The 27890-nt window shown below is 44.0% G+C and overlaps 12 non-coding genes and 20 pseudogenes across 12 annotated transcripts; all 32 read right to left on the bottom strand.

The window, feature by feature from the left end:
• Positions 1 to 189: 189 nt before the first annotated feature.
• LOC140017208 (5S ribosomal RNA) lies at positions 190 to 308 on the bottom strand. The gene has a single exon (XR_011823521.1). It is a non-coding gene; the product is annotated as a 5S ribosomal RNA (ribosomal RNA).
• Positions 309 to 1235: 927 nt separating this feature from the next.
• Positions 1236 to 1353, bottom strand: LOC140020148 (5S ribosomal RNA; annotated as a pseudogene).
• A 411-nt stretch (positions 1354 to 1764) lies between these two features.
• On the bottom strand, positions 1765 to 1883 carry LOC140017207 (5S ribosomal RNA). The gene has a single exon (XR_011823520.1). It is a non-coding gene; the product is annotated as a 5S ribosomal RNA (ribosomal RNA).
• Positions 1884 to 2811: 928 nt separating this feature from the next.
• Positions 2812 to 2929, bottom strand: LOC140020147 (5S ribosomal RNA; annotated as a pseudogene).
• A 924-nt stretch (positions 2930 to 3853) lies between these two features.
• LOC140019790 (5S ribosomal RNA) lies at positions 3854 to 3971 on the bottom strand (annotated as a pseudogene).
• A 411-nt stretch (positions 3972 to 4382) lies between these two features.
• Positions 4383 to 4501, bottom strand: LOC140017524 (5S ribosomal RNA). Its single transcript, XR_011823833.1, has one exon. It is a non-coding gene; the product is annotated as a 5S ribosomal RNA (ribosomal RNA).
• Positions 4502 to 5428: 927 nt separating this feature from the next.
• Positions 5429 to 5546, bottom strand: LOC140020145 (5S ribosomal RNA; annotated as a pseudogene).
• A 925-nt stretch (positions 5547 to 6471) lies between these two features.
• On the bottom strand, positions 6472 to 6589 carry LOC140019237 (5S ribosomal RNA; annotated as a pseudogene).
• Positions 6590 to 7502: 913 nt separating this feature from the next.
• On the bottom strand, positions 7503 to 7620 carry LOC140019789 (5S ribosomal RNA; annotated as a pseudogene).
• Positions 7621 to 8031: 411 nt separating this feature from the next.
• Positions 8032 to 8150, bottom strand: LOC140017206 (5S ribosomal RNA). Its single transcript, XR_011823519.1, has one exon. It is a non-coding gene; the product is annotated as a 5S ribosomal RNA (ribosomal RNA).
• Positions 8151 to 9077: 927 nt separating this feature from the next.
• LOC140020144 (5S ribosomal RNA) lies at positions 9078 to 9195 on the bottom strand (annotated as a pseudogene).
• Positions 9196 to 9606: 411 nt separating this feature from the next.
• On the bottom strand, positions 9607 to 9725 carry LOC140017205 (5S ribosomal RNA). Its single transcript, XR_011823518.1, has one exon. It is a non-coding gene; the product is annotated as a 5S ribosomal RNA (ribosomal RNA).
• A 928-nt stretch (positions 9726 to 10653) lies between these two features.
• Positions 10654 to 10771, bottom strand: LOC140020143 (5S ribosomal RNA; annotated as a pseudogene).
• A 924-nt stretch (positions 10772 to 11695) lies between these two features.
• LOC140019788 (5S ribosomal RNA) lies at positions 11696 to 11813 on the bottom strand (annotated as a pseudogene).
• A 411-nt stretch (positions 11814 to 12224) lies between these two features.
• Positions 12225 to 12343, bottom strand: LOC140017523 (5S ribosomal RNA). The gene has a single exon (XR_011823832.1). It is a non-coding gene; the product is annotated as a 5S ribosomal RNA (ribosomal RNA).
• Positions 12344 to 13270: 927 nt separating this feature from the next.
• LOC140020142 (5S ribosomal RNA) lies at positions 13271 to 13388 on the bottom strand (annotated as a pseudogene).
• Positions 13389 to 14313: 925 nt separating this feature from the next.
• Positions 14314 to 14431, bottom strand: LOC140019236 (5S ribosomal RNA; annotated as a pseudogene).
• A 914-nt stretch (positions 14432 to 15345) lies between these two features.
• Positions 15346 to 15463, bottom strand: LOC140019235 (5S ribosomal RNA; annotated as a pseudogene).
• Positions 15464 to 16388: 925 nt separating this feature from the next.
• Positions 16389 to 16506, bottom strand: LOC140019234 (5S ribosomal RNA; annotated as a pseudogene).
• Positions 16507 to 16917: 411 nt separating this feature from the next.
• Positions 16918 to 17036, bottom strand: LOC140017728 (5S ribosomal RNA). Its single transcript, XR_011824033.1, has one exon. It is a non-coding gene; the product is annotated as a 5S ribosomal RNA (ribosomal RNA).
• A 927-nt stretch (positions 17037 to 17963) lies between these two features.
• LOC140018436 (5S ribosomal RNA) lies at positions 17964 to 18081 on the bottom strand (annotated as a pseudogene).
• Positions 18082 to 19006: 925 nt separating this feature from the next.
• Positions 19007 to 19124, bottom strand: LOC140018435 (5S ribosomal RNA; annotated as a pseudogene).
• A 903-nt stretch (positions 19125 to 20027) lies between these two features.
• On the bottom strand, positions 20028 to 20145 carry LOC140019233 (5S ribosomal RNA; annotated as a pseudogene).
• Positions 20146 to 21070: 925 nt separating this feature from the next.
• LOC140019231 (5S ribosomal RNA) lies at positions 21071 to 21188 on the bottom strand (annotated as a pseudogene).
• Positions 21189 to 21599: 411 nt separating this feature from the next.
• Positions 21600 to 21718, bottom strand: LOC140017727 (5S ribosomal RNA). The gene has a single exon (XR_011824032.1). It is a non-coding gene; the product is annotated as a 5S ribosomal RNA (ribosomal RNA).
• A 927-nt stretch (positions 21719 to 22645) lies between these two features.
• Positions 22646 to 22763, bottom strand: LOC140019230 (5S ribosomal RNA; annotated as a pseudogene).
• A 411-nt stretch (positions 22764 to 23174) lies between these two features.
• On the bottom strand, positions 23175 to 23293 carry LOC140018179 (5S ribosomal RNA). The gene has a single exon (XR_011824481.1). It is a non-coding gene; the product is annotated as a 5S ribosomal RNA (ribosomal RNA).
• Positions 23294 to 23704: 411 nt separating this feature from the next.
• Positions 23705 to 23823, bottom strand: LOC140017726 (5S ribosomal RNA). Its single transcript, XR_011824031.1, has one exon. It is a non-coding gene; the product is annotated as a 5S ribosomal RNA (ribosomal RNA).
• Positions 23824 to 24744: 921 nt separating this feature from the next.
• Positions 24745 to 24868, bottom strand: LOC140018537 (5S ribosomal RNA; annotated as a pseudogene).
• Positions 24869 to 25793: 925 nt separating this feature from the next.
• Positions 25794 to 25911, bottom strand: LOC140019229 (5S ribosomal RNA; annotated as a pseudogene).
• A 411-nt stretch (positions 25912 to 26322) lies between these two features.
• On the bottom strand, positions 26323 to 26441 carry LOC140018045 (5S ribosomal RNA). The gene has a single exon (XR_011824347.1). It is a non-coding gene; the product is annotated as a 5S ribosomal RNA (ribosomal RNA).
• A 411-nt stretch (positions 26442 to 26852) lies between these two features.
• Positions 26853 to 26971, bottom strand: LOC140017725 (5S ribosomal RNA). Its single transcript, XR_011824030.1, has one exon. It is a non-coding gene; the product is annotated as a 5S ribosomal RNA (ribosomal RNA).
• Between the last annotated feature and the right edge of the window lie 919 nt (positions 26972 to 27890).

Below are 27890 nucleotides of genomic sequence, written 5' to 3'. Positions count from 1 at the left end.
TTGCGCCGACAACTTTGACCGACGATCCGGGCTTCGATCCAGCCGTACCGTTCCTGACTTGTCTCGCGCCTTCAGATCCGCCTTCATGCTTCGATGAGAAGCAAAATATAAAGCAATCGTTCCGACGGAGCTAAATTACTACAGCATAAAGAACGAAGGGGAAATTTGGATTTCGAAACAAAAAAGGGAGGGGTGCAACACGAGGACTTCCCAGGGGGTCACCCATCCTAGTACTACTCTCGCCCAAGCACGCTTAACTTCGGAGTTCTGATGGGATCCGGTGCATTAGTGCTGGTATGATCGCACCCGCCATGTTCCTTTCGCTTTATTCTTTTAAACTGCCCCGTCCTGTGAAGCAGTGTGGCTTTTCTGGACCCGAATTCATTTTAAGCGTCAATTCAAGAATTTCCTCTCATCCTTTTATTTATTTACTTTTACATTTTTTTCTTGTTGATTTGCACCATTTTTTTTTCCCTCGTCGCGCAACTCTCAATTATCCTGAAATTGATCCTTCACGCTTGCGCTTATACATTTGCGCCGACAACTTTGACCGACGATCCGGGCTTCGATCCAGCCGTACCGTTCCTGACTTGTCTCGCGCCTTCAGATCCGCCTTCATGCTTCGATGAGAAGCAAAATATAAAGCAATCGTTCCGACGGAGCTAAATTACTACAGCATAAAGAACGAAGGGGAAATTTGGATTTCGAAACAAAAAAGGGAGGGGTGCAACACGAGGATTTCCCAGGGGGTCACCTAGGGGTGTCAACGGGCCGGATCCGGGCCGGAATTCATTATTCCGGACCCGGACCCGGATCCGACCCGTTTACCCGACGGGTCTTTTATTCTGTGTTCCGGATCCGGACCCGGCGAGTCTCGGATCCGGGTCGGGTCTACCCGAACAAATTTGCCAAAATTTATAATTTCTAACAAAAAAGAGAAAAAGATATATTTGTAAACAAATTTCTAGCTAATGCAAAGAAAAAACCAAATAAGAAAATAAATCAAATTGATTTTACTCAAATACATCATCCTAATCAAATTATATTGATAATATATATTTTTTATAAATTATTAAATCATTTATATCCGGATCCGGGTCTAATACGGGTCGGAATACTATATTCCGTATCCGACCCGTTTTTTTGTTTGAAAAAACGGATCCGGATCCGGATAACGGAATTAAATCCCTACCCATACCCGCAAAAATTTCAGGGATCCGATCCGGATCCGGGTGTAGACCCGACCCGTTGACCGGCCTAGGGTCACCCATCCTGGTACTACTGTCGCCCAAGCACGCTTAACTTCGAAGTTCTGATGGGATCCGGTGCATTAGTGCTGGTATGATCGCACCCGCCATGTTCCTTTCGCTTTATTCTTTTAAACTGTCACGTCCTGTGAAGCAGTTTGGCTTTTCTGGACCCGAATTCATTCTAAGCGTCAATTCATGAATTTCCTCTCATCCTTTTATTTATTTACTTTTATATTTTTTTCTTGTTGCTTTGCACCTTTTTTTTCCCTCGTCGAACAACTCTCAATTATCCTGAAATTGATCCTTCACGCTTGCGCTTATACATTTGCGCCGACAACTTTGACCGACGATCCGGGCTTCGATCCAGCCGTACCGTTCCTGACTTGTCTCGCGCCTTCAGATCCGCCTTCATGCTTCGATGAGAAGCAAAATATAAAGCAATCGTTCCGACGGAGCTAAATTACTACAGCATAAAGAACGAAGGGGAAATTTGGATTTCGAAACAAAAAAGGGAGGGGTGCAACACGAGGACTTCCCAGGGGGTCACCCATCCTAGTACTACTCTCGCCCAAGCACGCTTAACTTCGGAGTTCTGATGGGATCCGGTGCATTAGTGCTGGTATGATCGCACCCGCCATGTTCCTTTCGCTTTATTCTTTTAAACTGCCCCGTCCTGTGAAGCAGTGTGGCTTTTCTGGACCCGAATTCATTTTAAGCGTCAATTCAAGAATTTCCTCTCATCCTTTTATTTATTTACTTTTACATTTTTTTCTTGTTGATTTGCACCATTTTTTTTTCCCTCGTCGCGCAACTCTCAATTATCCTGAAATTGATCCTTCACGCTTGCGCTTATACATTTGCGCCGACAACTTTGACCGACGATCCGGGCTTCGATCCAGCCGTACCGTTCCTGACTTGTCTCGCGCCTTCAGATCCGCCTTCATGCTTCGATGAGAAGCAAAATATAAAGCAATCGTTCCGACGGAGCTAAATTACTACAGCATAAAGAACGAAGGGGAAATTTGGATTTCGAAACAAAAAAGGGAGGGGTGCAACACGAGGATTTCCCAGGGGGTCACCTAGGGGTGTCAACGGGCCGGGGTCCGGGCCGGAATTCATTATTCCGGACCCGGACCCGGATCCGACCCGTTTACCCGACGGGTCTTTTATTCGGTGTTCCGGATCCGGACCCGGCGAGTCTCGGATCCGGGTCGGGTCTACCCGAACAAATTTGCCAAAATTTATAATTTCTAACAAAAAAGAGAAAAAGATATATTTGTAAACAAATTTCTAGCTAATGCAAAGAAAAAACCAAATAAGAAAATAAATCAAATTGATTTTACTCAAATACATCATCCTAATCAAATTATATTGATAATATATATTTTTTATAAATTATTAAATCATTTATATCCGGATCCGGGTCTAATACGGGTCGGAATACTATATTCCGTATCCGACCCGTTTTTTTGTTTGAAAAAACGGATCCGGATCCGGATAACGGAATTAAATCCCTACCCATACCCGCAAAAATTTCAGGGATCCGATCCGGATCCGGGTGTAGACCCGACCCGTTGACCGGCCTAGGGTCACCCATCCTGGTACTACTGTCGCCCAAGCACGCTTAACTTCGAAGTTCTGATGGGATCCGGTGCATTAGTGCTGGTATGATCGCACCCGCCATGTTCCTTTCGCTTTATTCTTTTAAACTGTCACGTCCTGTGAAGCAGTTTGGCTTTTCTGGACCCGAATTCATTCTAAGCGTCAATTCATGAATTTCCTCTCATCCTTTTATTTATTTACTTTTATATTTTTTTCTTGTTGCTTTGCACCTTTTTTTTCCCTCGTCGAACAACTCTCAATTATCCTGAAATTGATCCTTCACGCTTGCGCTTATACATTTGCGCCGACAACTTTGACCGACGATCCGGGCTTCGATCCAGCCGTACCGTTCCTGACTTGTCTCGCGCCTTCAGATCCGCCTTCATGCTTCGATGAGAAGCAAAATATAAAGCAATCGTTCCGACGGAGCTAAATTACTACAGCATAAAGAACGAAGGGGAAATTTGGATTTCGAAACAAAAAAGGGAGGGGTGCAACACGAGGATTTCCCAGGGGGTCACCTAGGGGTGTCAACGGGCCGGGTCCGGCCGGAATTCATTATTCCGGACCCGGACCCGGATCCGACCCGTTTACCCGACGGGTCTTTTATTCTGTGTTCCGGATCCGGACCCGGCGAGTCTCGGATCCGGGTCGGGTCTACCCGAACAAATTTGCCAAAATTTATAATTTCTAACAAAAAAGAGAAAAAGATATATTTGTAAACAAATTTCTAGCTAATGCAAAGAAAAAACCAAATAAGAAAATAAATCAAATTGATTTTACTCAAATACATCATCCTAATCAAATTATATTGATAATATATATTTTTTATAAATTATTAAATCATTTATATCCGGATCCGGGTCTAATACGGGTCGGAATACTATATTCCGTATCCGACCCGTTTTTTTGTTTGAAAAAACGGATCCGGATCCGGATAACGGAATTAAATCCCTACCCATACCCGCAAAAATTTCAGGGATCCGATCCGGATCCGGGTGTAGACCCGACCCGTTGACCGGCCTAGGGTCACCCATCCTAGTACTACTGTCGCCCAAGCACGCTTAACTTCGAAGTTCTGATGGGATCCGGTGCATTAGTGCTGGTATGATCGCACCCGCCATGTTCCTTTCGCTTTATTCTTTTAAACTGTCACGTCCTGTGAAGCAGTTTGGCTTTTCTGGACCCGAATTCATTCTAAGCGTCAATTCATGAATTTCCTCTCATCCTTTTATTTATTTACTTTTATATTTTTTTCTTGTTGCTTTGCACCTTTTTTTTCCCTCGTCGAACAAGTCTCAATTATCCTGAAATTGATCCTTCACGCTTGCGCTTATACATTTGCGCCGACAACTTTGACCGACGATCCGGGCTTCGATCCAGCCGTACCGTTCCTGACTTGTCTCGCGCCTTCAGATCCGCCTTCATGCTTCGATGAGAAGCAAAATATAAAGCAATCGTTCCGACGGAGCTAAATTACTACAGCATAAAGAACGAAGGGGAAATTTGGATTTCGAAACAAAAAAGGGAGGGGTGCAACACGGGGACTTCCCAGGGGGTCACCCATCCTAGTACTACTCTCGCCCAAGCACGCTTAACTTCGGAGTTCTGATGGGATCCGGTGCATTAGTGCTGGTATGATCGCACCCGCCATGTTCCTTTCGCTTTATTCTTTTAAACTGCCCCGTCCTGTGAAGCAGTGTGGCTTTTCTGGACCCGAATTCATTTTAAGCGTCAATTCAAGAATTTCCTCTCATCCTTTTATTTATTTACTTTTACATTTTTTTCTTGTTGATTTGCACCATTTTTTTTTCCCTCGTCGCGCAACTCTCAATTATCCTGAAATTGATCTTTCACGCTTGCGCTTATACATTTGCGCCGACAACTTTGACCGACGATCCGGGCTTCGATCCAGCCGTACCGTTCCTGACTTGTCTCGCGCCTTCAGATCCGCCTTCATGCTTCGATGAGAAGCAAAATATAAAGCAATCGTTCCGACGGAGCTAAATTACTACAGCATAAAGAACGAAGGGGAAATTTGGATTTCGAAACAAAAAAGGGAGGGGTGCAACACGAGGATTTCCCAGGGGGTCACCTAGGGGTGTCAACGGGCCGGATCCGGGCCGGAATTCATTATTCCGGACCCGGACCCGGATCCGACCCGTTTACCCGACGGGTCTTTTATTCTGTGTTCCGGATCCGGACCCGGCGAGTCTCGGATCCGGGTCGGGTCTACCCGAACAAATTTGCCAAAATTTATAATTTCTAACAAAAAAGAGAAAAAGATATATTTGTAAACAAATTTCTAGCTAATGCAAAGAAAAAACCAAATAAGAAAATAAATCAAATTGATTTTACTCAAATACATCATCCTAATCAAATTATATTGATAATATATATTTTTTATAAATTATTAAATCATTTATATCCGGATCCGGGTCTAATACGGGTCGGAATACTATATTCCGTATCCGACCCGTTTTTTTGTTTGAAAAAACGGATCCGGATCCGGATAACGGAATTAAATCCCTACCCATACCCGCAAAAATTTCAGGGATCCGATCCGGATCCGGGTGTAGACCCGACCCGTTGACCGGCCTAGGGTCACCCATCCTGGTACTACTGTCGCCCAAGCACGCTTAACTTCGAAGTTCTGATGGGATCCGGTGCATTAGTGCTGGTATGATCGCACCCGCCATGTTCCTTTCGCTTTATTCTTTTAAACTGTCACGTCCTGTGAAGCAGTTTGGCTTTTCTGGACCCGAATTCATTCTAAGCGTCAATTCATGAATTTCCTCTCATCCTTTTATTTATTTACTTTTATATTTTTTTCTTGTTGCTTTGCACCTTTTTTTTCCCTCGTCGCACAACTCTCAATTATCCTGAAAGTGATCCTTCACGCTTGCGCTTATACATTTGCGCCGACAACTTTGACCGACGATCCGGGCTTCGATCCAGCCGTACCGTTCCTGACTTGTCTCGCGCCTTCAGATCCGCCTTCATGCTTCGATGAGAAGCAAAATAAAACGCAATCGTTCCGACGGAGCTAAATTACTACAGCATAAAGAACGAAGGGGAAATTTGGATTTCGAAACAAAAAAGGGAGGGGTGCAACACGAGGATTTCCCAGGTGGTCACCTAGGGGTGTCAACGTGCCGGGTCCGGGCCGGAATTCATTATTCTGGACCCGGACCCGGATCCGACCCGTTTACCCGACGGGTCTTTTATTCGGTGTTCCGGATCCGGACCCGGCGAGTCTCGGATCCGGGTCGGGTCTACCCGAACAAATTTGCCAAAATTTATAATTTCTAACAAAAAAGAGAAAAAGATATATTTGTAAACTAATTTCTAACTAATGCAAAGAAAAAACTAAATAAGAAAATAAATCAAATTGATTTTACTCAAATACATCATCCTAATCAAATTATATTGATAATATATATTTTTTATAAATTATTAAATCATTTATATCCGGATCCGGGTCTAATACGGGTCGGAATACTATATTCCGTATCCGACCCGTTTTTTTGTTTGAAAAAACGGATCCGGATCCGGATAACGGAATTAAATCCCTACCCATACCCGCAAAAATTTCAGGGATCCGATCCGGATCCGGGTCTAGACCCGACCCGTTGACAGGCCTAGGGTCACCCATCCTAGTACTACTGTCGCCCAAGCACGCTTAACTTCGGAGTTCTGATGGGATCCGGTGCATTAGTGCTGGTATGATCGCACCCGCCATGTTCCTTTCGCTTTATTCTTTTAAACTGCCACGTCCTGTGAAGCAGTTTGGCTTTTCTGGACCCGAATTCATTCTAAGCGTCAGTTCATGAATTTCCTCTCATCCTTTTATTTATTTACTTTTATATTTTTTTCTTGTTGCTTTGCACCTTTTTTTTCCCTCGTCGCACAACTCTCAATTATCCTGAAAGTGATCCTTCACGCTTGCGCTTATACATTTGCGCCGACAACTTTGACCGACGATCCGGGCTTCGATCCAGCCGTACCGTTCCTGACTTGTCTCGCGCCTTCAGATCCGCATTCATGCTTCGATGAGAAGCAAAATAAAACGCAATCGTTCCGACGGAGCTAAATTACTACAGCATAAAGAACGAAGGGGAAATTTGGATTTCGAAACAAAAAAGGGAGGGGTGCAACACGAGGATTTCCCAGGGGGTCACCTAGGGGTGTCAACGGGCCGGGTCCGGGCCGGAATTCATTATTCCGGATCCGACCCGTTTACCCGACGGGTCTTTTATTCTGTGTTCCGGATCCGGACCCGGCGAGTCTCGGATCCGGGTCGGGTCTACCCGAACAAATTTGCCAAAATTTATAATTTCTAACAAAAAAGAGAAAAAGATATATTTGTAAACAAATTTCTAGCTAATGCAAAGAAAAAACCAAATAAGAAAATAAATCAAATTGATTTTACTCAAATACATCATCCTAATCAAATTATATTGATAATATATATTTTTTATAAATTATTAAATCATTTATATCCGGATCCGGGTCTAATACGGGTCGGAATACTATATTCCGTATCCGACCCGTTTTTTTGTTTGAAAAAACGGATCCGGATCCGGATAACGGAATTAAATCCCTACCCATACCCGCAAAAATTTCAGGGATCCGATCCGGATCCGGGTGTAGACCCGACCCGTTGACCGGCCTAGGGTCACCCATCCTAGTACTACTGTCGCCCAAGCACGCTTAACTTCGAAGTTCTGATGGGATCCGGTGCATTAGTGCTGGTATGATCGCACCCGCCATGTTCCTTTCGCTTTATTCTTTTAAACTGTCACGTCCTGTGAAGCAGTTTGGCTTTTCTGGACCCGAATTCATTCTAAGCGTCAATTCATGAATTTCCTCTCATCCTTTTATTTATTTACTTTTATATTTTTTTCTTGTTGCTTTGCACCTTTTTTTTCCCTCGTCGAACAAGTCTCAATTATCCTGAAATTGATCCTTCACGCTTGCGCTTATACATTTGCGCCGACAACTTTGACCGACGATCCGGGCTTCGATCCAGCCGTACCGTTCCTGACTTGTCTCGCGCCTTCAGATCCGCCTTCATGCTTCGATGAGAAGCAAAATATAAAGCAATCGTTCCGACGGAGCTAAATTACTACAGCATAAAGAACGAAGGGGAAATTTGGATTTCGAAACAAAAAAGGGAGGGGTGCAACACGAGGACTTCCCAGGGGGTCACCCATCCTAGTACTACTCTCGCCCAAGCACGCTTAACTTCGGAGTTCTGATGGGATCCGGTGCATTAGTGCTGGTATGATCGCACCCGCCATGTTCCTTTCGCTTTATTCTTTTAAACTGCCCCGTCCTGTGAAGCAGTGTGGCTTTTCTGGACCCGAATTCATTTTAAGCGTCAATTCAAGAATTTCCTCTCATCCTTTTATTTATTTACTTTTACATTTTTTTCTTGTTGATTTGCACCATTTTTTTTTCCCTCGTCGCGCAACTCTCAATTATCCTGAAATTGATCCTTCACGCTTGCGCTTATACATTTGCGCCGACAACTTTGACCGACGATCCGGGCTTCGATCCAGCCGTACCGTTCCTGACTTGTCTCGCGCCTTCAGATCCGCCTTCATGCTTCGATGAGAAGCAAAATATAAAGCAATCGTTCCGACGGAGCTAAATTACTACAGCATAAAGAACGAAGGGGAAATTTGGATTTCGAAACAAAAAAGGGAGGGGTGCAACACGAGGATTTCCCAGGGGGTCACCTAGGGGTGTCAACGGGCCGGATCCGGGCCGGAATTCATTATTCCGGACCCGGACCCGGATCCGACCCGTTTACCCGACGGGTCTTTTATTCTGTGTTCCGGATCCGGACCCGGCGAGTCTCGGATCCGGGTCGGGTCTACCCGAACAAATTTGCCAAAATTTATAATTTCTAACAAAAAAGAGAAAAAGATATATTTGTAAACAAATTTCTAGCTAATGCAAAGAAAAAACCAAATAAGAAAATAAATCAAATTGATTTTACTCAAATACATCATCCTAATCAAATTATATTGATAATATATATTTTTTATAAATTATTAAATCATTTATATCCGGATCCGGGTCTAATACGGGTCGGAATACTATATTCCGTATCCGACCCGTTTTTTTGTTTGAAAAAACGGATCCGGATCCGGATAACGGAATTAAATCCCTACCCATACCCGCAAAAATTTCAGGGATCCGATCCGGATCCGGGTGTAGACCCGACCCGTTGACCGGCCTAGGGTCACCCATCCTGGTACTACTGTCGCCCAAGCACGCTTAACTTCGAAGTTCTGATGGGATCCGGTGCATTAGTGCTGGTATGATCGCACCCGCCATGTTCCTTTCGCTTTATTCTTTTAAACTGTCACGTCCTGTGAAGCAGTTTGGCTTTTCTGGACCCGAATTCATTCTAAGCGTCAATTCATGAATTTCCTCTCATCCTTTTATTTATTTACTTTTATATTTTTTTCTTGTTGCTTTGCACCTTTTTTTTCCCTCGTCGAACAACTCTCAATTATCCTGAAATTGATCCTTCACGCTTGCGCTTATACATTTGCGCCGACAACTTTGACCGACGATCCGGGCTTCGATCCAGCCGTACCGTTCCTGACTTGTCTCGCGCCTTCAGATCCGCCTTCATGCTTCGATGAGAAGCAAAATATAAAGCAATCGTTCCGACGGAGCTAAATTACTACAGCATAAAGAACGAAGGGGAAATTTGGATTTCGAAACAAAAAAGGGAGGGGTGCAACACGAGGACTTCCCAGGGGGTCACCCATCCTAGTACTACTCTCGCCCAAGCACGCTTAACTTCGGAGTTCTGATGGGATCCGGTGCATTAGTGCTGGTATGATCGCACCCGCCATGTTCCTTTCGCTTTATTCTTTTAAACTGCCCCGTCCTGTGAAGCAGTGTGGCTTTTCTGGACCCGAATTCATTTTAAGCGTCAATTCAAGAATTTCCTCTCATCCTTTTATTTATTTACTTTTACATTTTTTTCTTGTTGATTTGCACCATTTTTTTTTCCCTCGTCGCGCAACTCTCAATTATCCTGAAATTGATCCTTCACGCTTGCGCTTATACATTTGCGCCGACAACTTTGACCGACGATCCGGGCTTCGATCCAGCCGTACCGTTCCTGACTTGTCTCGCGCCTTCAGATCCGCCTTCATGCTTCGATGAGAAGCAAAATATAAAGCAATCGTTCCGACGGAGCTAAATTACTACAGCATAAAGAACGAAGGGGAAATTTGGATTTCGAAACAAAAAAGGGAGGGGTGCAACACGAGGATTTCCCAGGGGGTCACCTAGGGGTGTCAACGGGCCGGGGTCCGGGCCGGAATTCATTATTCCGGACCCGGACCCGGATCCGACCCGTTTACCCGACGGGTCTTTTATTCGGTGTTCCGGATCCGGACCCGGCGAGTCTCGGATCCGGGTCGGGTCTACCCGAACAAATTTGCCAAAATTTATAATTTCTAACAAAAAAGAGAAAAAGATATATTTGTAAACAAATTTCTAGCTAATGCAAAGAAAAAACCAAATAAGAAAATAAATCAAATTGATTTTACTCAAATACATCATCCTAATCAAATTATATTGATAATATATATTTTTTATAAATTATTAAATCATTTATATCCGGATCCGGGTCTAATACGGGTCGGAATACTATATTCCGTATCCGACCCGTTTTTTTGTTTGAAAAAACGGATCCGGATCCGGATAACGGAATTAAATCCCTACCCATACCCGCAAAAATTTCAGGGATCCGATCCGGATCCGGGTGTAGACCCGACCCGTTGACCGGCCTAGGGTCACCCATCCTGGTACTACTGTCGCCCAAGCACGCTTAACTTCGAAGTTCTGATGGGATCCGGTGCATTAGTGCTGGTATGATCGCACCCGCCATGTTCCTTTCGCTTTATTCTTTTAAACTGTCACGTCCTGTGAAGCAGTTTGGCTTTTCTGGACCCGAATTCATTCTAAGCGTCAATTCATGAATTTCCTCTCATCCTTTTATTTATTTACTTTTATATTTTTTTCTTGTTGCTTTGCACCTTTTTTTTCCCTCGTCGAACAACTCTCAATTATCCTGAAATTGATCCTTCACGCTTGCGCTTATACATTTGCGCCGACAACTTTGACCGACGATCCGGGCTTCGATCCAGCCGTACCGTTCCTGACTTGTCTCGCGCCTTCAGATCCGCCTTCATGCTTCGATGAGAAGCAAAATATAAAGCAATCGTTCCGACGGAGCTAAATTACTACAGCATAAAGAACGAAGGGGAAATTTGGATTTCGAAACAAAAAAGGGAGGGGTGCAACACGAGGATTTCCCAGGGGGTCACCTAGGGGTGTCAACGGGCCGGGTCCGGCCGGAATTCATTATTCCGGACCCGGACCCGGATCCGACCCGTTTACCCGACGGGTCTTTTATTCTGTGTTCCGGATCCGGACCCGGCGAGTCTCGGATCCGGGTCGGGTCTACCCGAACAAATTTGCCAAAATTTATAATTTCTAACAAAAAAGAGAAAAAGATATATTTGTAAACAAATTTCTAGCTAATGCAAAGAAAAAACCAAATAAGAAAATAAATCAAATTGATTTTACTCAAATACATCATCCTAATCAAATTATATTGATAATATATATTTTTTATAAATTATTAAATCATTTATATCCGGATCCGGGTCTAATACGGGTCGGAATACTATATTCCGTATCCGACCCGTTTTTTTGTTTGAAAAAACGGATCCGGATCCGGATAACGGAATTAAATCCCTACCCATACCCGCAAAAATTTCAGGGATCCGATCCGGATCCGGGTGTAGACCCGACCCGTTGACCGGCCTAGGGTCACCCATCCTAGTACTACTGTCGCCCAAGCACGCTTAACTTCGAAGTTCTGATGGGATCCGGTGCATTAGTGCTGGTATGATCGCACCCGCCATGTTCCTTTCGCTTTATTCTTTTAAACTGTCACGTCCTGTGAAGCAGTTTGGCTTTTCTGGACCCGAATTCATTCTAAGCGTCAATTCATGAATTTCCTCTCATCCTTTTATTTATTTACTTTTATATTTTTTTCTTGTTGCTTTGCACCTTTTTTTTCCCTCGTCGAACAAGTCTCAATTATCCTGAAATTGATCCTTCACGCTTGCGCTTATACATTTGCGCCGACAACTTTGACCGACGATCCGGGCTTCGATCCAGCCGTACCGTTCCTGACTTGTCTCGCGCCTTCAGATCCGCCTTCATGCTTCGATGAGAAGCAAAATATAAAGCAATCGTTCCGACGGAGCTAAATTACTACAGCATAAAGAACGAAGGGGAAATTTGGATTTCGAAACAAAAAAGGGAGGGGTGCAACACGGGGACTTCCCAGGGGGTCACCCATCCTAGTACTACTCTCGCCCAAGCACGCTTAACTTCGGAGTTCTGATGGGATCCGGTGCATTAGTGCTGGTATGATCGCACCCGCCATGTTCCTTTCGCTTTATTCTTTTAAACTGCCCCGTCCTGTGAAGCAGTGTGGCTTTTCTGGACCCGAATTCATTTTAAGCGTCAATTCAAGAATTTCCTCTCATCCTTTTATTTATTTACTTTTACATTTTTTTCTTGTTGATTTGCACCATTTTTTTTTCCCTCGTCGCGCAACTCTCAATTATCCTGAAATTGATCTTTCACGCTTGCGCTTATACATTTGCGCCGACAACTTTGACCGACGATCCGGGCTTCGATCCAGCCGTACCGTTCCTGACTTGTCTCGCGCCTTCAGATCCGCCTTCATGCTTCGATGAGAAGCAAAATATAAAGCAATCGTTCCGACGGAGCTAAATTACTACAGCATAAAGAACGAAGGGGAAATTTGGATTTCGAAACAAAAAAGGGAGGGGTGCAACACGAGGATTTCCCAGGGGGTCACCTAGGGGTGTCAACGGGCCGGATCCGGGCCGGAATTCATTATTCCGGACCCGGACCCGGATCCGACCCGTTTACCCGACGGGTCTTTTATTCTGTGTTCCGGATCCGGACCCGGCGAGTCTCGGATCCGGGTCGGGTCTACCCGAACAAATTTGCCAAAATTTATAATTTCTAACAAAAAAGAGAAAAAGATATATTTGTAAACAAATTTCTAGCTAATGCAAAGAAAAAACCAAATAAGAAAATAAATCAAATTGATTTTACTCAAATACATCATCCTAATCAAATTATATTGATAATATATATTTTTTATAAATTATTAAATCATTTATTTCCGGATCCGGGTCTAATACGGGTCGGAATACTATATTCCGTATCCGACCCGTTTTTTTGTTTGAAAAAACGGATCCGGATCCGGATAACGGAATTAAATCCCTTCCCATACCCGCAAAAATTTCAGGGATCCGATCCGGATCCGGGTGTAGACCCGACCCGTTGACCGGCCTAGGGTCACCCATCCTGGTACTACTGTCGCCCAAGCACGCTTAACTTCGAAGTTCTGATGGGATCCGGTGCATTAGTGCTGGTATGATCGCACCCGCCATGTTCCTTTCGCTTTATTCTTTTAAACTGTCACGTCCTGTGAAGCAGTTTGGCTTTTCTGGACCCGAATTCATTCTAAGCGTCAATTCATGAATTTCCTCTCATCCTTTTATTTATTTACTTTTATATTTTTTTCTTGTTGCTTTGCACCTTTTTTTTCCCTCGTCGCACAACTCTCAATTATCCTGAAAGTGATCCTTCACGCTTGCGCTTATACATTTGCGCCGACAACTTTGACCGACGATCCGGGCTTCGATCCAGCCGTACCGTTCCTGACTTGTCTCGCGCCTTCAGATCCGCCTTCATGCTTCGATGAGAAGCAAAATAAAACGCAATCGTTCCGACGGAGCTAAATTACTACAGCATAAAGAACGAAGGGGAAATTTGGATTTCGAAACAAAAAAGGGAGGGGTGCAACACGAGGATTTCCCAGGTGGTCACCTAGGGGTGTCAACGTGCCGGGTCCGGGCCGGAATTCATTATTCTGGACCCGGACCCGGATCCGACCCGTTTACCCGACGGGTCTTTTATTCGGTGTTCCGGATCCGGACCCGGCGAGTCTCGGATCCGGGTCGGGTCTACCCGAACAAATTTGCCAAAATTTATAATTTCTAACAAAAAAGAGAAAAAGATATATTTGTAAACTAATTTCTAACTAATGCAAAGAAAAAACTAAATAAGAAAATAAATCAAATTGATTTTACTCAAATACATCATCCTAATCAAATTATATTGATAATATATATTTTTTATAAATTATTAAATCATTTATATCCGGATCCGGGTCTAATACGGGTCGGAATACTATATTCCGTATCCGACCCGTTTTTTTGTTTGAAAAAACGGATCCGGATCCGGATAACGGAATTAAATCCCTACCCATACCCGCAAAAATTTCAGGGATCCGATCCGGATCCGGGTCTAGACCCGACCCGTTGACAGGCCTAGGGTCACCCATCCTAGTACTACTGTCGCCCAAGCACGCTTAACTTCGGAGTTCTGATGGGATCCGGTGCATTAGTGCTGGTATGATCGCACCCGCCATGTTCCTTTCGCTTTATTCTTTTAAACTGCCACGTCCTGTGAAGCAGTTTGGCTTTTCTGGACCCGAATTCATTCTAAGCGTCAGTTCATGAATTTCCTCTCATCCTTTTATTTATTTACTTTTATATTTTTTTCTTGTTGCTTTGCACCTTTTTTTTCCCTCGTCGCACAACTCTCAATTATCCTGAAAGTGATCCTTCACGCTTGCGCTTATACATTTGCGCCGACAACTTTGACCGACGATCCGGGCTTCGATCCAGCCGTACCGTTCCTGACTTGTCTCGCGCCTTCAGATCCGCATTCATGCTTCGATGAGAAGCAAAATAAAACGCAATCGTTCCGACGGAGCTAAATTACTACAGCATAAAGAACGAAGGGGAAATTTGGATTTCGAAACAAAAAAGGGAGGGGTGCAACACGAGGATTTCCCAGGGGGTCACCTAGGGGTGTCAACGGGCCGGGTCCGGGCCGGAATTCATTATTCCGGATCCGACCCGTTTACCCGACGGGTCTTTTATTCTGTGTTCCGGATCCGGACCCGGCGAGTCTCGGATCCGGGTCGGGTCTACCCGAACAAATTTGCCAAAATTTATAATTTCTAACAAAAAAGAGAAAAAAATATATTTGTAAACAAATTTCTAGCTAATGCAAAGAAAAAACCAAATAAGAAAATAAATCAAATTGATTTTACTTAAATACATCATCCTAATCAAATTATATTGATAATATATATTTTTTTATAAATTATTAAATCATTTATTTCCGGATCCGGGTCTAATACGGGTCGGAATACTATATTCCGTATCCGACCCGTTTTTTTGTTTGAAAAAACGGATCCGGATCCGGATAACGGAATTAAATCCCTACCCATACCCGCAAAAATTTCAGGGATCCGATCCGGATCCGGGTCTAGACCCGACCCGTTGACAGGCCTAGGGTCACCCATCCTAGTACTACTGTCGCCCAAGCACGCTTAACTTCGGAGTTCTGATGGGATCCGGTGCATTAGTGCTGGTATGATCGCACCCGCCATGTTCCTTTCGCTTTATTCTTTTAAACTGCCACGTTCTGTGAAGCAGTTTGGCTTTTCTGGACCCGAATTCATTCTAAGCGTCAGTTCATGAATTTCCTCTCATCCTTTTATTTATTTACTTTTATATTTTTTTCTTGTTGCTTTGCACCTTTTTTTTCCCTCGTCGCACAACTCTCAATTATCCTGAAAGTGATCCTTCACGCTTGCGCTTATACATTTGCGCCGACAACTTTGACCGACGATCCGGGCTTCGATCCAGCCGTACCGTTCCTGACTTGTCTCGCGCCTTCAGATCCGCCTTCATGCTTCGATAAAAAGCAAAATATAAAGCAATCGTTCCGACGGAGCAAAATTACTACAGCATAAAGAACGAAGGGGAAATTTGGATTTCGAAACAAAAAAGGGAGGGGTGCAACACGAGGATTTCCCAGGGGGTCACCTAGGGGTGTCAACGTGCCGGGTCCGGGCCGGAATTCATTATTCTGGACCCGGACCCGAATCCGACCCGTTTACCCGACGGGTCTTTTATTCGGTGTTCCGGATCCGGACCCGGCGAGTCTCGGATCCGTGTCGGGTCTACCCGAACAAATTTGCCAAAATTTATAATTTCTAACAAAAAAGAGAAAAAGATATATTTGTAAACTAATTTCTAACTAATGCAAAGAAAAAACCAAATAAGAAAATAAATCAAATTGATTTTACTCAAATACATCATCCTAATCAAATTATATTGATAATATATATTTTTTATAAATTATTAAATCATTTATATCCGGATCCGGGTCTAATACGGGTCGGAATACTATATTCCGTATCCGACCCGTTTTTTTGTTTGAAAAAACGGATCCGGATCCGGATAACGGAATTAAATCCCTACCCATACCCGCAAAAATTTCAGGGATCCGATCCGGATCCGGGTCTAGACCCGACCCGTTGACAGGCCTAGGGTCACCCATCCTAGTACTACTGTCGCCCAAGCACGCTTAACTTCGGAGTTCTGATGGGATCCGGTGCATTAGTGCTGGTATGATCGCACCCGCCATGTTCCTTTCGCTTTATTCTTTTAAACTGCCACGTCCTGTGAAGCAGTTTGGCTTTTCTGGACCCGAATTCATTCTAAGCGTCAGTTCATGAATTTCCTCTCATCCTTTTATTTATTTACTTTTATATTTTTTTCTTGTTGCTTTGCACCTTTTTTTTCCCTCGTCGCACAACTCTCAATTATCCTGAAAGTGATCCTTCACGCTTGCGCTTATACATTTGCGCCGACAACTTTGACCGACGATCCGGGCTTCGATCCAGCCGTACCGTTCCTGACTTGTCTCGCGCCTTCAGATCCGCCTTCATGCTTCGATAAGAAGCAAAATATAAAGCAATCGTTCCGACGGAGCTAAATTACTACAGCATAAAGAACGAAGGGGAAATTTGGATTTCGAAACAAAAAAGGGAGGGGTGCAACACGAGGACTTCCCATGGGGTCACCCATCCTAGTACTACTCTCGCCCAAGCACGCTTAACTTCGGAGTTCTGATGGGATCTGGTGCATTAGTGCTGGTATGATCGCACCCGCCATGTTCCTTTCGCTTTATTCTTTTAAACTGCCCCGTCCTGTGAAGCAGTGTGGCTTTTCTGGACCCGAATTCATTTTAAGCGTCAATTCAAGAATTTCCCCTCATCCTTTTATTTATTTACTTTTACATTTTTTTCTTGTTGATTTGCACCATTTTTTTTTCCCTCGTCGCGCAACTCTCAATTATCCTGAAATTGATCCTTCACGCTTGCGCTTATACATTTGCGCCGACAACTTTGACCGACGATCCGGGCTTCGATCCAGCCGTACCGTTCCTGACTTGTCTCGCGCCTTCAGATCCGCCTTCATGCTTCGATGAGAAGCAAAATATAAAGCAATCGTTCCGACGGAGCTAAATTACTACAGCATAAAGAACGAAGGGGAAATTTGGATTTCGAAACAAAAAAGGGAGGGGTGCAACACGAGGATTTCCCAGGGGGTCACCTAGGGGTGTCAACGGGCCGGGTCCGGGCCGGAATTCATTATTCTGGACCCGGACCCGGATCCGACCCGTTTACCCGACGGGTCTTTTATTCGGTGTTCCGGATCCGGACCCGACGAGTCTCGGATCCGGGTCGGGTCTACCCTAACAAATTTGCCAAAATTTATAATTTCTAACAAAAAAGAGAAAAAGATATATTTGTAAACTAATTTCTAACTAATGCAAAGGAAAAACCAAATAAGAAAATAAATCAAATTGATTTTACTCAAATACATCATCCTAATCAAATTATATTGATAATATATATTTTTTATAAATTATTAAATCATTTATATCCGGATCCGGGTCTAATACGGGTCGGAATACTATATTCCGTATCCGACCCGTTTTTTTGTTTGAAAAAACGGATCCGGATCCGGATAACGGAATTAAATCCCTACCCATACCCGCAAAAATTTCAGGGATCCGATCCGGATCCGGGTGTAGACCCGACCCGTTGACCGGCCTAGGGTCACCCATCCTAGTACTACTGTCGCCCAAGCACGCTTAACTTCGGAGTTCTGATGGGATCCGGTGCATTAGTGCTGGTATGATCGCACCCGCCATGTTCCTTTCGCTTTATTCTTTTAAACTGCCACGTCCTGTGAAGCAGTTTGGCTTTTCTGGACCCGAATTCATTCTAAGCGTCAGTTCATGAATTTCCTCTCATCCTTTTATTTATTTACTTTTATATTTTTTTCTTGTTGCTTTGCACCATTTTTTTCCCTCGTCGCACAACTCTCAATTATCCTGAAAGTGATCCTTCACGCTTGCGCTTATACATTTGCGCCGACAACTTTGACCGACGATCCGGGCTTCGATCCAGCCGTACCGTTCCTGACTTGTCTCGCGCCTTCAGATCCGCCTTCATGCTTCGATGAGAAGCAAAATATAAAGCAATCGTTCCGACGGAGCTAAATTACTACAGCATAAAGAACGAAGGGGAAATTTGGATTTCGAAACAAAAAAGGGAGGGGTGCAACACGAGGATTTCCCAGGGGGTCACCTAGGGGTGTCAACGGGCCGGGTCCGGGCCGGAATTCATTATTCTGGACCCGGACCCGGATCCGACCCGTTTACCCGACGGGTCTTTTATTCGGTGTTCCGGATCCGGACCCGACGAGTCTCGGATCCGGGTCGGGTCTACCCTAACAAATTTGCCAAAATTTATAATTTCTAACAAAAAAGAGAAAAAGATATATTTGTAAACTAATTTCTAACTAATGCAAAGGAAAAACCAAATAAGAAAATAAATCAAATTGATTTTACTCAAATACATCATCCTAATCAAATTATATTGATAATATATATTTTTTATAAATTATTAAATCATTTATATCCGGATCCGGGTCTAATACGGGTCGGAATACTATATTCCGTATCCGACCCGTTTTTTTGTTTGAAAAAACGGATCCGGATCCGGATAACGGAATTAAATCCCTACCCATACCCGCAAAAATTTCAGGGATCCGATCCGGATCCGGGTGTAGACCCGACCCGTTGACCGGCCTAGGGTCACCCATCCTAGTACTACTGTCGCCCAAGCACGCTTAACTTCGGAGTTCTGATGGGATCCGGTGCATTAGTGCTGGTATGATCGCACCCGCCATGTTCCTTTCGCTTTATTCTTTTAAACTGCCACGTCCTGTGAAGCAGTTTGGCTTTTCTGGACCCGAATTCATTCTAAGCGTCAGTTCATGAATTTCCTCTCATCCTTTTATTTATTTACTTTTATATTTTTTTCTTGTTGCTTTGCACCTTTTTTTTCCCTCGTCGCACAACTCTCAATTATCCTGAAAGTGATCCTTCACGCTTGCGCTTATACATTTGCGCCGACAACTTTGACCGACGATCCGGGCTTCGATCCAGCCTTACCGTTCCTGACTTGTCTCGCGCCTTCAGATCCGCCTTCATGCTTCGATGAGAAGCAAAATAAAACGCAATCGTTCCGACGGAGCTAAATTACTACAGCATAAAGAACGAAGGGGAAATTTGGATTTCGAAACAAAAAAGGGAGGGGTGCAACACGAGGATTTCCCAGGGGGTCACCTAGGGGTGTCAACGGGCCGGAATTCATTATTCCGGATCCGACCCGTTTACCCGACGGGTCTTTTATTCTGTGTTCCGGATCCGGACCCGGCGAGTCTCGGATCCGGGTCGGGTCTACCCGAACAAATTTGCCAAAATTTATAATTTCTAACAAAAAAGAGAAAAAGATATATTTGTAAACAAATTTCTAGCTAATGCAAAGAAAAAACCAAATAAGAAAATAAATCAAATTGATTTTACTCAAATACATCATCCTAATCAAATTATATTGATAATATATATTTTTTTATAAATTATTAAATCATTTATTTCCGGATCCGGGTCTAATACGGGTCGGAATACTATATTCCGTATCCGACCCGTTTTTTTGTTTGAAAAAACGGATCCGGATCCGGATAACGGAATTAAATCCCTACCCATACCCGCAAAAATTTCAGGGATCCGATCCGGATCCGGGTCTAGACCCGACCCGTTGACAGGCCTAGGGTCACCCATCCTAGTACTACTGTCGCCCAAGCACGCTTAACTTCGGAGTTCTGATGGGATCCGGTGCATTAGTGCTGGTATGATCGCACCCGCCATGTTCCTTTCGCTTTATTCTTTTAAACTGCCACGTCCTGTGAAGCAGTTTGGCTTTTCTGGACCCGAATTCATTCTAAGCGTCAGTTCATGAATTTCCTCTCATCCTTTTATTTATTTACTTTTATATTTTTTTCTTGTTGCTTTGCACCTTTTTTTTCCCTCGTCGCACAACTCTCAATTATCCTGAAAGTGATCCTTCACGCTTGCGCTTATACATTTGCGCCGACAACTTTGACCGACGATCCGGGCTTCGATCCAGCCGTACCGTTCCTGACTTGTCTCGCGCCTTCAGATCCGCCTTCATGCTTCGATAAAAAGCAAAATATAAAGCAATCGTTCCGACGGAGCTAAATTACTACAGCATAAAGAACGAAGGGGAAATTTGGATTTCGAAACAAAAAAGGGAGGGGTGCAACACGAGGATTTCCCAGGGGGTCACCTTGGGGTGTCAACGTGCCGGGTCCGGGCCGGAATTCATTATTCTGGACCCGGACCCGGATCCGACCCGTTTACCCGACGGGTCTTTTATTCGGTGTTCCGGATCCGGACCCGGCGAGTCTCGGATCCGGGTCGGGTCTACCCGAACAAATTTGCCAAAATTTATAATTTCTAACAAAAAAGTGAAAAAGATATATTTGTAAACTAATTTCTAACTAATGCAAAGAAAAAACCAAATAAGAAAATAAATCAAATTGATTTTACTCAAATACATCATCCTAATCAAATTATATTGATAATATATATTTTTTATAAATTATTAAATCATTTATATCCGGATCCGGGTCTAATACGGGTCGGAATACTATATTCCGTATCCGACCCGTTTTTTTGTTTGAAAAAACGGATCCGGATCCGGATAACGGAATTAAATCCCTACCCATACCCGCAAAAATTTCAGGGATCCGATCCGGATCCGGGTCTAGACCCGACCCGTTGACAGGCCTAGGGTCACCCATCCTAGTACTACTGTCGCCCAAGCACGCTTAACTTCGGAGTTCTGATGGGATCCGGTGCATTAGTGCTGGTATGATCGCACCCGCCATGTTCCTTTCGCTTTATTCTTTTAAACTGCCACGTCCTGTGAAGCAGTTTGGCTTTTCTGGACCCGAATTCATTCTAAGCGTCAGTTCATGAATTTCCTCTCATCCTTTTATTTATTTACTTTTATATTTTTTTCTTGTTGCTTTGCACCTTTTTTTTCCCTCGTCGCACAACTCTCAATTATCCTGAAAGTGATCCTTCACGCTTGCGCTTATACATTTGCGCCGACAACTTTGACCGACGATCCGGGCTTCGATCCAGCCGTACCGTTCCTGACTTGTCTCGCGCCTTCAGATCCGCCTTCATGCTTCGATAAGAAGCAAAATATAAAGCAATCGTTCCGACGGAGCTAAATTACTACAGCATAAAGAACGAAGGGGAAATTTGGATTTCGAAACAAAAAAGGGAGGGGTGCAACACGAGGACTTCCCATGGGGTCACCCATCCTAGTACTACTCTCGCCCAAGCACGCTTAACTTCGGAGTTCTGATGGGATCTGGTGCATTAGTGCTGGTATGATCGCACCCGCCATGTTCCTTTCGCTTTATTCTTTTAAACTGCCCCGTCCTGTGAAGCAGTGTGGCTTTTTTGGACCCGAATTCATTTTAAGCGTCAATTCAAGAATTTCCCCTCATCCTTTTATTTATTTACTTTTACATTTTTTTCTTGTTGATTTGCACCATTTTTTTTTCCCTCGTCGCGCAACTCTCAATTATCCTGAAATTGATCCTTCACGCTTGCGCTTATACATTTGCGCCGACAACTTTGACCGACGATCCGGGCTTCGATCCAGCCGTACCGTTCCTGACTTGTCTCGCGCCTTCAGATCCGCCTTCATGCTTCGATGAGAAGCAAAATATAAAGCAATCGTTCCGACGGAGCTAAATTACTACAGCATAAAGAACGAAGGGGAAATTTGGATTTCGAAACAAAAAAGGGAGGGGTGCAACACGAGGATTTCCCAGGGGGTCACCTAGGGGTGTCAACGTGCCGGGTCCGGGCCGGAATTCATTATTCTGGACCCGGACCCGGATCCGACCCGTTTACCCGACGGGTCTTTTATTCGGTGTTCCGGATCCGGACCCGGCGAGTCTCGGATCCGGGTCGGGTCTACCCGAACAAATTTGCCAAAATTTATAATTTCTAACAAAAAAGAGAAAAAGATATATTTGTAAACTAATTTCTAACTAATGCAAAGAAAAAACCAAATAAGAAAATAAATCAAATTGATTTTACTCAAATACATCATCCTAATCAAATTATATTGATAATATATATTTTTTATAAATTATTAAATCATTTATATCCGGATCCGGGTCTAATACGGGTCGGAATACTATATTCCGTATCCGACCCGTTTTTTTGTTTGAAAAAACGGATCCGGATCCGGATAACGGAATTAAATCCCTACCCATACCCGCAAAAATTTCAGGGATCCGATCCGGATCCGGGTCTAGACCCGACCCGTTGACAGGCCTAGGGTCACCCATCCTAGTACTACTGTCGCCCAAGCACGCTTAACTTCGGAGTTCTGATGGGATCCGGTGCATTAGTGCTGGTATGATCGCACCCGCCATGTTCCTTTCGCTTTATTCTTTTAAACTGCCACGTCCTGTGAAGCAGTTTGGCTTTTCTGGACCCGAATTCATTCTAAGCGTCAGTTCATGAATTTCCTCTCATCCTTTTATTTGTTTACTTTTATATTTTTTTCTTGTTGCTTTGCACCTTTTTTTTCCCTCGTCGCACAACTCTCAATTATCCTGAAATTGATCCTTCACGCTTGCGCTTATACATTTGCGCCGACAACTTTGACCGACGATCCGGGCTTCGATCCAGCCGTACCGTTCCTGACTTGTCTCGCGCCTTCAGATTCGCCTTCATGCTTCGATAAGAAGCAAAATATAAAGCAATCGTTCCGACGGAGCTAAATTACTACAGCATAAAGAACGAAGGGGAAATTTGGATTTCGAAACAAAAAAGGGAGGGGTGCAACATGAGGACTTCCCGGGGGGTCACCCATCCTAGTACTACTGTCGCCCAAGCACGCTTAACTTCGGAGTTCTGATGGGATCCGGTGCATTAGTGCTGGTATGATCGCACCCGCCATGTTCCTTTCGCTTTATTCTTTTAAACTGCCACGTCCTGTGAAGCAGTTTGGCTTTTCTGGACCCGAATTCATTCTAAGCGTCAGTTCATGAATTTCCTCTCATCCTTTTATTTATTTACTTTTATATTTTTTTCTTGTTGCTTTGCACCTTTTTTTTCCCTCGTCGCACAACTCTCAATTATCCTGAAAGTGATCCTTCACGCTTGCGCTTATACATTTGCGCCGACAACTTTGACCGACGATCCGGGCTTCGATCCAGCCGTACCGTTCCTGACTTGTCTCGCGCCTTCAGATCCGCCTTCATGCTTCGATAAGAAGCAAAATATAAAGCAATCGTTCCGACGGAGCTAAATTACTACAGCATAAAGAACGAAGGGGAAATTTGGATTTCGAAACAAAAAAGGGAGGGGTGCAACACGAGGACTTCCCATGGGGTCACCCATCCTAGTACTACTCTCGCCCAAGCACGCTTAACTTCGGAGTTCTGATGGGATCTGGTGCATTAGTGCTGGTATGATCGCACCCGCCATGTTCCTTTCGCTTTATTCTTTTAAACTGCCCCGTCCTGTGAAGCAGTGTGGCTTTTCTGGACCCGAATTCATTTTAAGCGTCAATTCAAGAATTTCCCCTCATCCTTTTATTTATTTACTTTTACATTTTTTTCTTGTTGATTTGCACCATTTTTTTTTCCCTCGTCGCGCAACTCTCAATTATCCTGAAATTGATCCTTCACGCTTGCGCTTATACATTTGCGCCGACAACTTTGACCGACGATCCGGGCTTCGATCCAGCCGTACCGTTCCTGACTTGTCTCGCGCCTTCAGATCCGCCTTCATGCTTCGATGAGAAGCAAAATATAAAGCAATCGTTCCGACGGAGCTAAATTACTACAGCATAAAGAACGAAGGGGAAATTTGGATTTCGAAACAAAAAAGGGAGGGGTGCAACACGAGGATTTCCCAGGGGGTCACCTAGGGGTGTCAACGGGCCGGGTCCGGGCCGGAATTCATTATTCTGGACCCGGACCCGGATCCGACCCGTTTACCCGACGGGTCTTTTATTCGGTGTTCCGGATCCGGACCCGACGAGTCTCGGATCCGGGTCGGGTCTACCCTAACAAATTTGCCAAAATTTATAATTTCTAACAAAAAAGAGAAAAAGATATATTTGTAAACTAATTTCTAACTAATGCAAAGGAAAAACCAAATAAGAAAATAAATCAAATTGATTTTACTCAAATACATCATCCTAATCAAATTATATTGATAATATATATTTTTTATAAATTATTAAATCATTTATATCCGGATCCGGGTCTAATACGGGTCGGAATACTATATTCCGTATCCGAACCGTTTTTTTGTTTGAAAAAACGGATCCGGATCCGGATAACGGAATTAAATCCCTACCCATACCCGCAAAAATTTCAGGGATCCGATCCGGATCCGGGTGTAGACCCGACCCATTGACCGGCCTAGGGTCACCCATCCTAGTACTACTGTCGCCCAAGCACGCTTAACTTCGGAGTTCTGATGGGATCCGGTGCATTAGTGCTGGTATGATCGCACCCGCCATGTTTCTTTCGCTTTATTCTTTTAAACTGCCACGTCCTGTGAAGCAGTTTGGCTTTTCTGGACCCGAATTCATTCTAAGCGTCAGTTCATGAATTTCCTCTCATCCTTTTATTTATTTACTTTTATATTTTTTTCTTGTTGCTTTGCACCTTTTTTTTCCCTCGTCGCACAACTCTCAATTATCCTGAAAGTGATCCTTCACGCTTGCGCTTATACATTTGCGCCGACAACTTTGACCGACGATCCGGGCTTCGATCCAGCCGTACCGTTCCTGACTTGTCTCGCGCCTTCAGATCCGCCTTCATGCTTCGATAAAAAGCAAAATATAAAGCAATCGTTCCGACGGAGCTAAATTACTACAGCATAAAGAACGAAGGGGAAATTTGGATTTCGAAACAAAAAAGGGAGGGGTGCAACACGAGGATTTCCCAGGGGGTCACCTAGGGGTGTCAACGTGCCGGGTCCGGGCCGGAATTCATTATTCTGGACCCGGACCCGGATCCGACCCGTTTACCCGACGGGTCTTTTATTCGGTGTTCCGGATCCGGACCCGGCGAGTCTCGGATCCGGGTCGGGTCTACCCGAACAAATTTGCCAAAATTTATAATTTCTAACAAAAAAGAGAAAAAGATATATTTGTAAACTAATTTCTAACTAATGCAAAGAAAAAACCAAATAAGAAAATAAATCAAATTGATTTTACTCAAATACATCATCCTAATCAAATTATATTGATAATATATATTTTTTATAAATTATTAAATCATTTATATCCGGATCCGGGTCTAATACGGGTCGGAATACTATATTCCGTATCCGACCCGTTTTTTTGTTTGAAAAAACGGATCCGGATCCGGATAACGGAATTAAATCCCTACCCATACCCGCAAAAATTTCAGGGATCCGATCCGGATCCGGGTCTAGACCCGACCCGTTGACAGGCCTAGGGTCACCCATCCTAGTACTACTGTCGCCCAAGCACGCTTAACTTCGGAGTTCTGATGGGATCCGGTGCATTAGTGCTGGTATGATCGCACCCGCCATGTTCCTTTCGCTTTATTCTTTTAAACTGCCACGTCCTGTGAAGCAGTTTGGCTTTTCTGGACCCGAATTCATTCTAAGCGTCAGTTCATGAATTTCCTCTCATCCTTTTATTTGTTTACTTTTATATTTTTTTCTTGTTGCTTTGCACCTTTTTTTTCCCTCGTCGCACAACTCTCAATTATCCTGAAATTGATCCTTCACGCTTGCGCTTATACATTTGCGCCGACAACTTTGACCGACGATCCGGGCTTCGATCCAGCCGTACCGTTCCTGACTTGTCTCGCGCCTTCAGATTCGCCTTCATGCTTCGATAAGAAGCAAAATATAAAGCAATCGTTCCGACGGAGCTAAATTACTACAGCATAAAGAACGAAGGGGAAATTTGGATTTCGAAACAAAAAAGGGAGGGGTGCAACACGAGGACTTCCCGGGGGGTCACCCATCCTAGTACTACTGTCGCCCAAGCACGCTTAACTTCGGAGTTCTGATGGGATCCGGTGCATTAGTGCTGGTATGATCGCACCCGCCATGTTCCTTTCGCTTTATTCTTTTAAACTGCCACGTCCTGTGAAGCAGTTTGGCTTTTCTGGACCCGAATTCATTCTAAGCGTCAGTTCATGAATTTCCTCTCATCCTTTTATTTATTTACTTTTATATTTTTTTCTTGTTGCTTTGCACCTTTTTTTTCCCTCGTCGCACAACTCTCAATTATCCTGAAAGTGATCCTTCACGCTTGCGCTTATACATTTGCGCCGACAACTTTGACCGACGATCCGGGCTTCGATCCAGCCGTACCGTTCCTGACTTGTCTCGCGCCTTCAGATCCGCCTTCATGCTTCGATAAGAAGCAAAATATAAAGCAATCGTTCCGACGGAGCTAAATTACTACAGCATAAAGAACGAAGGGGAAATTTGGATTTCGAAACAAAAAAGGGAGGGGTGCAACACGAGGACTTCCCATGGGGTCACCCATCCTAGTACTACTCTCGCCCAAGCACGCTTAACTTCGGAGTTCTGATGGGATCTGGTGCATTAGTGCTGGTATGATCGCACCCGCCATGTTCCTTTCGCTTTATTCTTTTAAACTGCCCCGTCCTGTGAAGCAGTGTGGCTTTTCTGGACCCGAATTCATTTTAAGCGTCAATTCAAGAATTTCCCCTCATCCTTTTATTTATTTACTTTTACATTTTTTTCTTGTTGATTTGCACCATTTTTTTTTCCCTCGTCGCGCAACTCTCAATTATCCTGAAATTGATCCTTCACGCTTGCGCTTATACATTTGCGCCGACAACTTTGACCGACGATCCGGGCTTCGATCCAGCCGTACCGTTCCTGACTTGTCTCGCGCCTTCAGATCCGCCTTCATGCTTCGATGAGAAGCAAAATATAAAGCAATCGTTCCGACGGAGCTAAATTACTACAGCATAAAGAACGAAGGGGAAATTTGGATTTCGAAACAAAAAAGGGAGGGGTGCAACACGAGGATTTCCCAGGGGGTCACCTAGGGGTGTCAACGGGCCGGGTCCGGGCCGGAATTCATTATTCTGGACCCGGACCCGGATCCGACCCGTTTACCCGACGGGTCTTTTATTCGGTGTTCCGGATCCGGACCCGACGAGTCTCGGATCCGGGTCGGGTCTACCCTAACAAATTTGCCAAAATTTATAATTTCTAACAAAAAAGAGAAAAAGATATATTTGTAAACTAATTTCTAACTAATGCAAAGGAAAAACCAAATAAGAAAATAAATCAAATTGATTTTACTCAAATACATCATCCTAATCAAATTATATTGATAATATATATTTTTTATAAATTATTAAATCATTTATATCCGGATCCGGGTCTAATACGGGTCGGAATACTATATTCCGTATCCGACCCGTTTTTTTGTTTGAAAAAACGGATCCGGATCCGGATAACGGAATTAAATCCCTACCCATACCCGCAAAAATTTCAGGGATCCGATCCGGA

Source organism: Coffea arabica, chromosome 11c, assembly GCF_036785885.1.
Source record: "Coffea arabica cultivar ET-39 chromosome 11c, Coffea Arabica ET-39 HiFi, whole genome shotgun sequence".
Lineage (NCBI taxonomy): Eukaryota > Viridiplantae > Streptophyta > Magnoliopsida > Gentianales > Rubiaceae > Coffea > Coffea arabica.
Note: the sequence above shows the minus strand (reverse complement) of the source record. Positions and strands in the feature narration are given on the sequence as shown.